We start from the raw sequence: 12,243 nt of genomic DNA, 5'->3' as shown, positions 1-12,243 counted from the left end.
TCAGATGTTTATTTGTTTGTTTGCTTATCAATTTCAGTTTGATAACCATGTAAGTGGGTGGCTAACAGACCTTTTTGAGTCACAACCTGAGCTCTATGATGTAAAACACAAACAGAAATTTGGAAATAGAATAAGGAATTGTATCACTTTCTGAAAGAATGTCAAACAGTTTAACTAAATGCAGAAGTGGAATTCAGGCAAGATGATAATTAAAAAAATATAAGAAATGAAAATGAGGTCAAATTAGCCCCAGGATTTAATAAACTCTATGCAGGCACCATGTAGAGCCTACATGGAATGTATCCATGTACAGAGTCACGGCCCCCCCCTTGGCAGTGCACCATGCATATTAATGATGGCACGCTGCTGAGGGACAGCATAGGAACAGGGATATTGAATCAGTGTAGGGAGATGTGTAGAGGCTACCCCTGGTTGTGGATGCCTGGTCAGATGTTATGAAGAGGGTGAGGCTCCCTGCAATGCACCCCGCCACTGTTGAAATGCTGTGAATTGTGTTAAATGTGTAATATATAAGTCATATAATTTTTTATTTTATTTTTCTGCATGTTTGTGCTGCCCAGCACATAGCACAGCAATGCCAAGCCATGCTTATATATCAACAGCTGACATCTTCTACACATCTGAAAATAAAAAAATGGATGTAATTAATTATCATAATTAATGTTTTTGCTTTTTTTATTCTTATTTTTAAATTGTCATTTGTGTGGCACAGAGCAGAGCACCACAGAGCCAAACACCACTTATACGTACATAGCTGACACCTGCCAGACATCTAAAAGTAGAAACCAGATGTAATTAATTATTTATTTATAGGTTTGTTTATGATTGTTGGCATGGCATGGCTTGGTGCTCAGAAATGCTAACAGGTGGCCTAGTAGTATATGTGAAGTTATACTAGTTTTCATAATATCCAAGTTGCTAAGTGGGTAGAGAGATGGCTTTATATGTAGTAGATACTGGCTTTGAGTCCATGGCAGGTAGAACATGCCTGTAATTTAAAGTACTATTTTTGTTTAATTCAATAACAAACTCTGCAACACTGCTGCACTCTGCTAACCTCTGCTCAACCATGCAAAGCACTGCATAAATGTGATAATGGCTACCAATGTTTGTGCAGTCCTAAGCTTTGCTAAAACTATGGTTGTGTGAGTTTTCACACTGATCAGCTCTGCTTAGCTGGTTTGCGTGCTGCTAAGTGATGCAGCGCTTTTGTGAATGTTGCTCAATGACATGTAAGGGTGGGAAAACAGCCTATATTAACTTCCATAGGCAGGAATTCTGCACCATTCATCTGAGTTCAATTGACTGTTGATATGGCAAGTGGTGCTGATGAAGGTGTGTGTTTTTGGGTGCAAAAGTGATGTATTCAGGAGTCCAAGGTCATGGTTGGGCTCCTGGTAAAAAAAATATGAAACCAGGCTGATGCAGGGTGGTTTCCAGGGCTCGGAGTGTAAGGCGGAGGGCTGGGATCAGTTGGGCAGGGAGCTCACCAGTGTTACTGGTATCCCCTGCACAGGTGAGCAGTATTGTCACCATCCATCATGACAACTTGAAAAGGAGAAAGATGGGAACCTTGGACACCTGGGTCCAAGAAGCAAGAGATGGGAATGCCCCACAAGTATGCAAGCATGTTTTCCACTGTCTTACGAAAATGCAAGCTGAATGTCTGCAAAACTGGTATGCATAATGGTGTGCTTCTCTCCCAACAGCTGCAGCTGAGAGGGCTCGCAATGTTGAGTCCCATGCCGGGCGCCTGCTAGGTTGCACCATAAATGTGGTAAGTACAGATTTATTATGATAACTGTAGTGCAATAAGCAAGAAAGAGTAAAGCATTTACTGCAATAAAGTATACACAAGAAAGTCTGTAGTGCAATAAATGGACAATTACAGCTGTAGTGTAATAACTGAAGAATAATTACTGTAGTTCAATAAACAATAAACAATACCAATAACAGTAAGCAAAATGGTGTACAGCAGGATTGTATTGTCATAACCATTGCAGTAGAGCTTTATGCATTGATTGTCTATGGTAAGGTTGCTGCAGTCAAGTCTAACACTGTAATAGCTGTAGAATGCAAAACTAATGGCCTGCGAACTATATTGCTTAACTCATAGTACTGTCCAAGGCTGTCTCGGGGCCAATATCAGTCACATAATTCTATCTGTTCCTCAGACTTCAGGTAATAAAGGTACATGGGTGAGGTACCCCACTCCATGGGCAGATATTGTGTGTGGACTTCACAGATATTTCACACCAATACCAATAAAAAGTGTTCACCAGCATTGTTGATTCTAAAATAAAGCTGTTTTAATATATGCAGTATGGTTGTATTCCATGTATGTGTGATCTACTGTCACAGCAGTCTATTATAACACTGTAATAGTACTAGAATGCAAGAAGAATGTCCTGTAACTTGTATTGCTCAACTCATAGTATGGTGCCAGGTTATCTGCAGGCCAGTATCAGTCACTCAGTAGTCATTTGAGACTCAGTAGCTCAGTCTGTTAAATGCCTTGTACACAGTACATTTTTGCCACACACAGTCCTGGGTTCAAATCCAGTGGTATGTAGCACTAAACTTTCAGTATCAGTCATGTAATGCTCACATTTTCTCGCACCCCAGGAACAAAATGTATATGGGTAAGGTAGCCCATATTATGAGCATATATTGTGTTTAGATGTTATAGAATGCTAAAATCGATACCAAGAAAGCGTTCATCAGCATTGTTGATTCACAAATAAATCTGTGAAATCCCAGTAAGGCTATATCCCTTGCATGTCTGTACTAAGTTGCTGCAGTCAGTTATAGTATTTGCAGATGTCCCCTGTAGTCACAGCTATTGGGTTCAACTCCCATGCCTGCCAACTAAGGCATGATGGCTGTCTAGTTTACTTACTGTACACAAAAATGCCTCTCAAGTGTCATGATTTCTTGTAATATAATTAAAACTGCTTAATCCGTCTGTCACATGATTACCAGATAAGCTATTACCTGGAATGTAATGTAATACCAAATCCGTTTACAGAACACCTTGGTAGTTATATAAGTCCACATTATGTGAAACTGTTCTGTGTAGTTGTGTACCTGCACTTGTTAGTGCTTGGCCCATACTGTCCCATGCTATCAGCTTGAAAGGTATGTATGTGCCACATCAGCTATAGGAGAATTGTAGTCAGACACTACACACCTGTAGAAGTATGCATTACCAGTGTTTTCAGGGATATCATCTGCAATGTCACTAATGGAATGCTTTCCTCTCTCTCCCCACCCCTTACCATCATTCATTCAATATTGTTATGTATTATTATGATTTAATATTAACATCATTTGTTTATTTTTTGAAAAATGTGATCGAGTACTGGTATGTTTTATTATGATTCAATGTTAACATATTTTGTTTAACTGTTTTGTTGGCCTTATGGTTTACTCCTTACTGGTATGCTGCTAACATGCTGACTGTTATGTTACTTAATGTTGTGTTGCACATAATATATATTAATATGTATTTGGATTAATACATATGATGTTCCATTCTGTTAACACTAACAATGGTTTGGTTATTACTAAATGTAATGTATTGCTATACCTAATAAATTACAGCATGTCAAGGTAGGCTGGTTCTGGCTGATCCTCCTACCTTGCTTCAACCAGCCGAGGCACCACGTCCCAGTACCTCTGGGACCCAGACCTATGGTGCCCCCTCTGCTGCCCCTGTGCTACCTGTGGCATCGGGTATTACCACCCCATGGGATGGGGCAGGGCCCCTGTCTGGGAGTGGTACAGGTGTGGAAGTTGTCACCTGGGCTGAGCTGCCAGTCATGGTGTGCAGGATTGTCTACCATGGGTTTAACCACTGCCTGCACCAGATTAAGGGCATGCTGGCCAACCTGGTTGGGCTGTCTCACCCTGGTGCCCAGCCTCCACCACTGCCACCCTCGGGTCAGTGAAGGAGCAGTGCCAACAGTCCCATTGGTGGGGATGTGAGTCATTCTGCTGCCTTGTGGAGGCACATGGGACTTGGATTCCACAACACCTTCCCTATCCAAGGTGTTTACCCTCCTCATGTGTCATACACCACCCATGTCTCCTGTCTTGTCTGTCTTGTCTGTCTGCAAATGCATTCTCACCTACCCAACTTATTTTTCCCACACATACCTATGTCCCTTCCCCAGCATTCCCATTCTTACCTTAATAAAAAAATGGGCACTTGCCCCCCAAAAAATAGCTCTCCACTTAATTTCACCCACATGTCTACTGGACACAAATAATTACGTTCAATTAGCTTGACAATGCAGTTATGTAATCATCACCCCTCTCTCTATGGTGAGAGTTCCAATTCTTGTATAAATTCTGCCAAAGTGCACAGTTGTTGTTGTACAAGAAATTGATCTCTATGGTTCTTCCCTACACCATTCCTGCACATCTCTACCTGCCTTCATCTATGTTTCCCCCCCGCTTGCACCCCATTTCACCACTTTCCTATCTCCCCATTTTTCTTTTTTTTTATATTTTTAGCATGATGCTGCATGGCACTCCTCAACATGCAGCTTCGCTAAGCTCAGCTAAATATTGATATATTGATTATATGTGTCCTTAAAATTCTATTACACATTTATAAAATAAATACCTGTCCCATGTTTTAAACCCAAGACCATCATACCTGCAGACCACTGCATTAACCCGACACACCGCACAACTCTTACTTAAGCCAGTTGCTTAAAAAAAAACATAATAATTGGCACTTACAGTCATTACGTGCATATCAGCGGAGTTGCGCACTACACCGCGCCATGCAAACTTGAATAAAACCTAATGGAAAAAATGGGAGTGTTCCTAGAACTCTGATACAATAGTACACCACAACAAAGCCAAAGACATAATAATGGATGTAAGTGAGACTTCTGATAGCGCCATAGTGGGTAAATGTGCCCTTGTATCAGCAACATGTAGAAAGGCACCTGCTAAGGCATTAATGGCAAAATACATGTTCAACATGGACTCTGGTGCAAAAATACATCCATATAAAGCCCTGCACATACTGATGGATGTAGAACATGACTATCACAGCCTGTACGTGTGCACATATATCTTGCAAATACACTTGCTGCAGCAGTAGCTCAGTTTATTAAATGCATTGTAAACAGAATATATTTGTCACACACAGCTCTGGGTGCAAATCCCATGGTGTGTAGCACTGAATTTTAAGTATTGTGAAGCCAGCAATTAATGACAGAGTCATGCACTGTCTATCCACACAATGCATGTCAAATTAATTGACTGCTTTTAACTCATGGTTGTCACAGGCCTGCAGGTAGGAACACACCATGTATCCCTATAGTAAATGTATATGTGCATAAATTGTCACATTATGCAGTAATATGCATTCACACTACAGAGAATGTTAACACAGGTACTGCAAATGAGGGCCACTAATATCAGAGTGCACCACACAATACTTTCAGCATCATAGTGCAGGTTACCACCGCTAAATAATGAACATACACATTTGAAGTCCCTGCTTGTAACAAGGAATGTCCTTGTACATGCTGCAAATTACTACCAAACTGTAATACATGGCCTGGCAGTTAACTAAATGGTGGACATATTCACACATACATACAAACACAGCACACACACACACACACACACACACACACACACACACACACACACACATATATATATATATATATATATATATATATATATATATATATATATATATCACATCCTGCTCAAGGACACACAAAACATGTTGCCTAGTACTCTGTTATTGATAATGTTGCCTAACATACTTACCTTAAACACATGCCTTCATTGGAATGTAGAGGGTGCTCCTACTCTGGGCCGGGCTCTACAATAAGGCTGACACAGCTCACACTGTTAAACTTGCAGCTTGTTGTCCTCCAAAGTCTTCACACTCTCTGCCTATGTCTATTACCTACAGCAGTAGCTGTAGCCTCTACCACACCCATCTCTATGTAAAGGTGTCTGCTACAGGCCTACCCTCTGCAATGATGTAGTCTCCTCACCCCAGTAATGTCCAGCACAATATATCAGAAAGGGACCCTGATCTACATGAAGGCTTTATATATTCTACAGTGGTTGCATGTCATTGACTGAGGATAGTGCAAATCAGCTGTGTTGGCTGCAATTAGCATTTCAGAATCACAGATTGGTTTAGAGGTAATCACCTGCTGATGGGAAGCATGTTTAAAAGGCAAGCAGCTGGTTATGGGAACCATTCTGTATGAGACCTTCCTCACACAGAGCATGTCTTTGTGACAACTATACTATCACCACATATTAACAGAAGAGTACTGCACTCCATCAGGTATGTAACTGATTTTGTGTACAACAGGTTGCAGATAGATGAATTGACTTACATAGAATATGGATTACAGCATTAAGCCTGTCTTCTCCCTGTGATAATGACATGTCAGTGACCTCCTGCTGTCTTACACGTACATAGTATGTATAAAAACATCATGAGTGCATTGTCATTTGTCATTGTGGCACACTGGTCTCATTGGTCTGTACATTTATAGTTGTTGTAATAGCACACTGCTAGCTGTATGGCATTGTTTGTATGACATATTATCGAGGGATTGCCTGTAGGGGACACATCACAGTAGACCTGAGTGTTGGGTGTATGATAATACAGTGGTAGCTGTCATGGCACACATGGGAATGCCTGACTTGCTACCATCTCAGTTGTATCCACAAACTGTGTTTGTTTGCACACTGTGGACTATGACATGTGTGAGTAAGCAGTGTTTAGTGCCAGCCATTTTGGCCTTGCTGTATCTGTACATAGTGTACATCCATAGATGTGATCCTGTAATGTGCTTCCCTTTTATTGTCTTTCAGGAAGTATGTACTGTTGATGATATGCACCCTTCTCAGATGCAGAGAATGACATTATACTGCAAGGACTAAGCCAACATCATCACATCCTACTGTCCAGGGGGAGACAAAGCAGGGAACAGCATACTGCATTGTCGGCAGACCTTGTCTGTGATGTGAATGGCATGGGCCAGAAGGGCAGGACATATGAGCAGGTTCGACACTGGGCAACCGAGATGATAAATACTGCATGAAGAGGGGTAGCAGATATATCCAGGAATCATGCTGTCACCAGTTGAGGGCCTGCAGTGGAACAAACACTCTCTAACACTGAGAAATTCCTGGTGTACCTAGGCACACACAACAGCACCCAGGCATCCATCATACCATACATCATGGAGGTGGGTGCCACAGTTTCCACAGCTGAGGAGTGTGTAGGTAAGCTTATTGTGATCAGCATTGTAATACTGTAACAGTCAGTGTGTCAGACTATAGATATCTTCATGTGGGTGTCAGGTCTTTGTTCTTTGGGGGGTTAACCTCACATATGCACTCATACGCAGAACTGACTAATGCAACAAGTAACACAGTAGCTAAACCTGGTTTAAATGAGGCAAGGAATATAAAATGCCTTTTAAAAAACAACAGGTTGAAGGTAAACACATTAGGCAGTGAAATGTGTATTTCCAGAAATCTGTAAAGAGAGTTCTACTGGGTTTTTATATGTCACTCTTTCAAGTATATTGTCATACCGATTAGTTAAAAGGTAGATATTACTGGTCATCTTTACTTGCTTTATTTCAAATGATTGTTATAAAGGTCTTGAGTTGGGCAGCCACGGTGGTACAGTGGTTAGCATTGTCACCTCACAGCAAGAGGTTCTCTGGTTTGATCCTTGGCTGGGGTGCCTTCTGTGTGGAGTCTGCATGTCCTCCCTGTGGTTGCATGGGTTTCTTCCGGGTGGTCCAGTTTTCTGCCACATCCCAAAGACATGCTGCAGGTGGATTGGATACTCTAAATTGGCCCTAGGCATGAGTTTGTGCATGTGTATGCTTTCCATGGAAGGTTGGGCACCGGGCTGGCAACTCAACACCATAAAACTCCACTGCCAATCATGAGCAGACAGATGATCCGCTGTGGAGACCCTTAACTGGGAAAAGCCGAAAGAAAAATAAGTTATAAAGGTCTTGAGTTGAATTTGTATTTTGTTCCAAGGAAGTGTCTTGTGGAAGAAAGCGGAGATGCAAATTGTTTGACCACTAATCCAGTTGTGGGTCTTCATTGTTATGAGTCTTGGAGGATTTTCCCTACACAGTAGAGCAGGTATTAATGTATTGCTTTTTTCTTTCTTATTGCAGGTGTCCATGGAGGTTGGTTTCTGTCCCTTACACAACCTGATGTCAGTGTCTCCTCGGGTCTATATCAGATTATCGAAATGGCTCATTATAGAATGCCATAACATTGAACTGCAAAAACCCAAACCCTAACAATATCGAAACCTCAAAACAGCAATTTTTTTTCCCAGGGAAAAAATTTGCTGTTCCGAGAAACACATACACACCACAAGCACACTAAAAAGCAGCAATCCACACACATACATTTAAAAGTTACATCTAACCCTACACTACACTGCACATACACTACTATCTATCCACTTACCTTAACCCAGACCCTAACCCTAAGGTCCATCACTATCGCACACTCACCTCATCCGTGCCCTAACCCTAACTCACTTAACCTGCCCCTAACCCCAAATTCTCACTATTGCACACTCACCTCACCCACGCCCTAGCCCTAACTCACTTAACCCACCCCCTAACCCCAAATTCTCACTATCACACACTCACCTCACCCATGCCCTAACCCTAACTCAATTAACCCCCCAACCCCAAATTCTGTCACAATCACACACTCACCTGACCCGCACCCTAACCCTAACTCACCCAACCCACGCCCTAACCCAAACGTCTGCACAATCGCACACTTACATTAACCAAACCCATAACTTTCCACCGCATTCCTGAAAACAACGAAGCCACAACAACGGCCAACCAAATTCGGTTTTGTGCAGCTTCTCTGTTTTCAACATTCGCGATATTGGGTTCGATATTAGATCATTCAAAATTCTGCCATTTTGATTATCTAATATAGACCCATCTCTTCAGACTGTGATGCTGGTGTCCACAGCGAGTCACAGGTGGGGGTGCTGGGGGCTGAATCTGTCTCAGAGTTAGATATCCCTCTTCTGCCCCCATTGTCACCATACACAGTCTGTATGTCCACATAACCCCATCCCCGGAGGCCACAGATATTGGACAGTCAGACAGTAGGGACATTGAACAGGAAAGTACGGCAACTATGGCTCCAGTGAGTGTAGACACTGGCCATATCCAGACAGCTGTCAAGGTCCCACACAGGTGAAATGACAGGGGTGTTTGCAAGAGTGTATACTAGCTTGGTTGCCTTGCATCAGCTGTACTTGCTAGCTCCTATTCTGTTTACTGTGTTTGCAAGAGGCCTGCTGTCCATCACCCACCTGTTGCAAATGTCACATCACGGGTCACTCAGCACATGTTTTGGGCCATTGTGAAGGCACAAGCACATTCTGAATGGAACACTAGACATATGCTTAGGGTTATGGCTGCAGCACAGTCTGACATCCATGACTGCCTCCACTGCATTGGACCATGCACAATCATGCTCCCATAGTGGCAGTACATCCAGCACAGAGAGTAGTGTGTTGTCTACACCATGACATGGCAGGCCCTGTGCTCATGGCCCTGGGTGTTCCCATGGGGGACACAGTCCCAGCAGACAGCAGTAACCATCAGTTACTAGCACTACTTCTGACCTTGTGCATTGAGGTGCCAGTGCAACTCCTGGTGGAGCCAATTCCCATGTTTGGGCCCATAGATGGTTAACTGTCAACTCTACCATGTACGGTCCAAAGCTGTCCAACATACACACATGTACATGTACACACTCACATACCACTGTCAAGTGCAGGTCACCTATAGACACACATGATACTTCTCCATGGTCTGTCTTACATGCTCCCTTCCTGACTTACACATATGCTGTCTACTCTTTGAGCCAGCCTAGGCCTCCTGCACCCCCACACAACACCCTGTGCAAGTGAAGTTACCTGTGCCACATCCCTGTCATCCTTGCTATCGATGCAGGGAAATGACGCTATGTGTCTGGTGCATGAGATGACTATATTAGTCACCATGTACTTGTGTAATGCAGTGTTAGTTCACCATGCCACTTGTAGTGGCTGCTGACAGATAGTGTATGCTGCCATTTGTCATGAGTATGCCACATACATTTGTGTACCTTATGTTTTATGATGTTGTATTGCCTATATGGTTGCACAATGACAGGTATGTCATGGACTTGTGTATATTTCTGTTCCAGGAGTCTGAGGGGAAACCTATGGGTAAATGGCAGCAGTAAAGTGACACAGAATGGCATGGCAGCACAGCAAAAATATGACTTCAGCAAGGGTCAGCAGTATATGTGCATGGCTCCCTAGATTCATTTGTGTATGTCAGTCTAACAAGAACAATGGTGGCAGTCAGCTTACTCATGCATTCATAATTTGTGATAAGATCTCCTACCCTTGATACATGTCACCTGCGTTTTTGGAACTTACACATCTACAAGCTGTATTGATGGAGTGTACTCCTCTACAAATATCCTATGTCCGGTTCAGACAGGTGGCTAACATCAGTTATGGTTATTGTGTTCTGCATCCCATTGTGTAACCTGCACATGGTGTGCATCACAGCAGATTTGTGCTTTACATGCATGGGGGGCCAGTTTCATGTAGGGTGTGCTGTCTGTGTTATTTACCAGTCTCCCCAGTATGTACTATGTATACCATGTTGATGTTGTAATTGTGTAGAACACATAAAACATGTGTGACTCCTGTCATGGAAATCACGGGGTACACAATGGGATCTGACACCTCCCTGTATGGGGACATACACATCTCCTTCAAAGCATTTAGGAGATGGACTACATTTGCATGGTCATGACACAGATTCCATAGGGAATGTTATCTACACTGTGTATTGGTGTACTATGGCACCTGTGTGGCTGCTACAGTTGTACGATATGTCTGTGTGGTGACATGGCTTGGGTGTCATTGCACATAATGATAGGTGTGCTGGCTGCCACATTCAGTACAGTATTGACTGTCTGACATTTACATCCAAAACCTGTTATTATAGGTGGTATAACAGTGAATGCATCTCCACATCCTAATGAACAGTGAGCGTCAAAGGGTACAGTACAGTGTGTCCATACCTTCATGTGTAATGGCTCAAGTGTGTGTGTGGTGTGCAGACACTATAATATTGTGCTGGGGTGGATGATATCCCACAGGGTAGTATTGTGCAGTGGTTGGTATGTCGTCTGTGTCAGTGGCCCAGACAACAACTGATTGTGTCATAGACCATCCTGGATAACTGTTGGGTCTGTGTGGGAGTCAGTGACAGATCCCAATATGCAACCACCTAATAACATACCAGTCAGAGGTCACTGACAGTGGCTGCAACTGCAGGGATGGAATACCTAGAAGGGATATGCCATAAATGGTTAATGGTGAATCCCAGTGGTGGGTGGCATCAGTAAAGCATAGGTCTCCCAATGCTATGTTCCCAGGGTATGACTCTCAGATGCATGCCTACACATTAGCTGACATACCACTCTGAACATGAGGCACAGAGTTTCCAGCATGGCCTGCTGCCCTAATATACACATAAACCTTGTCAGGCCAAGGATGGGGGAGTGATAATGCTGTATGACATCCATCACATAGTGTAGCAGTCATAGGGCTCCGCTTGGCCCAGTGTCAGTAGGTGTATGGCAGTGTTAGTCCTGGTATGCATGCTAACCCCTATCATGGTGTTTAAGGTGACATGGCTAAGACACCTAGGGATGCCGCTTGGTACTACATGCCAGCTGTCCACTATGCAAGTAAGCATTGCAGTTATTTCCATCATGTTGCAAGAAGATAGTCATGTGATATATTTGTACAAACCACAGACAAATGTGTTAGGGAAGTGTAATATGTACACACGGTGTTGCCTACTCATGCTGCGGCTCATTTGTCTGAAGCATGGTCCAGGTCCTTACCTACACTGCCCTGGACTGGTGCCATGACATCCCACACAGGGAACCAACATATAGCATCATGTGTGTAGCAAAATGGGTGACCAGTACACTCCCCATATGAGGTCCACCCTGGTGGGATTTGGCCACATGGCACTCTCCCTAGAACTACCAACACGTACCCCCCCCTTGCAGACAATACAGACATATATGTCACAAGAGCCATTTATTACCTCCTGTGGGATGCTTGACATA

The sequence above is a fragment of the Protopterus annectens genome, chromosome 9.part0 (genome assembly GCF_019279795.1).
Source record: "Protopterus annectens isolate FY-2018-M chromosome 9.part0, PAN1.0, whole genome shotgun sequence".
NCBI lineage: Eukaryota > Metazoa > Chordata > Ceratodontiformes > Protopteridae > Protopterus > Protopterus annectens.
Note: the sequence above shows the minus strand (reverse complement) of the source record.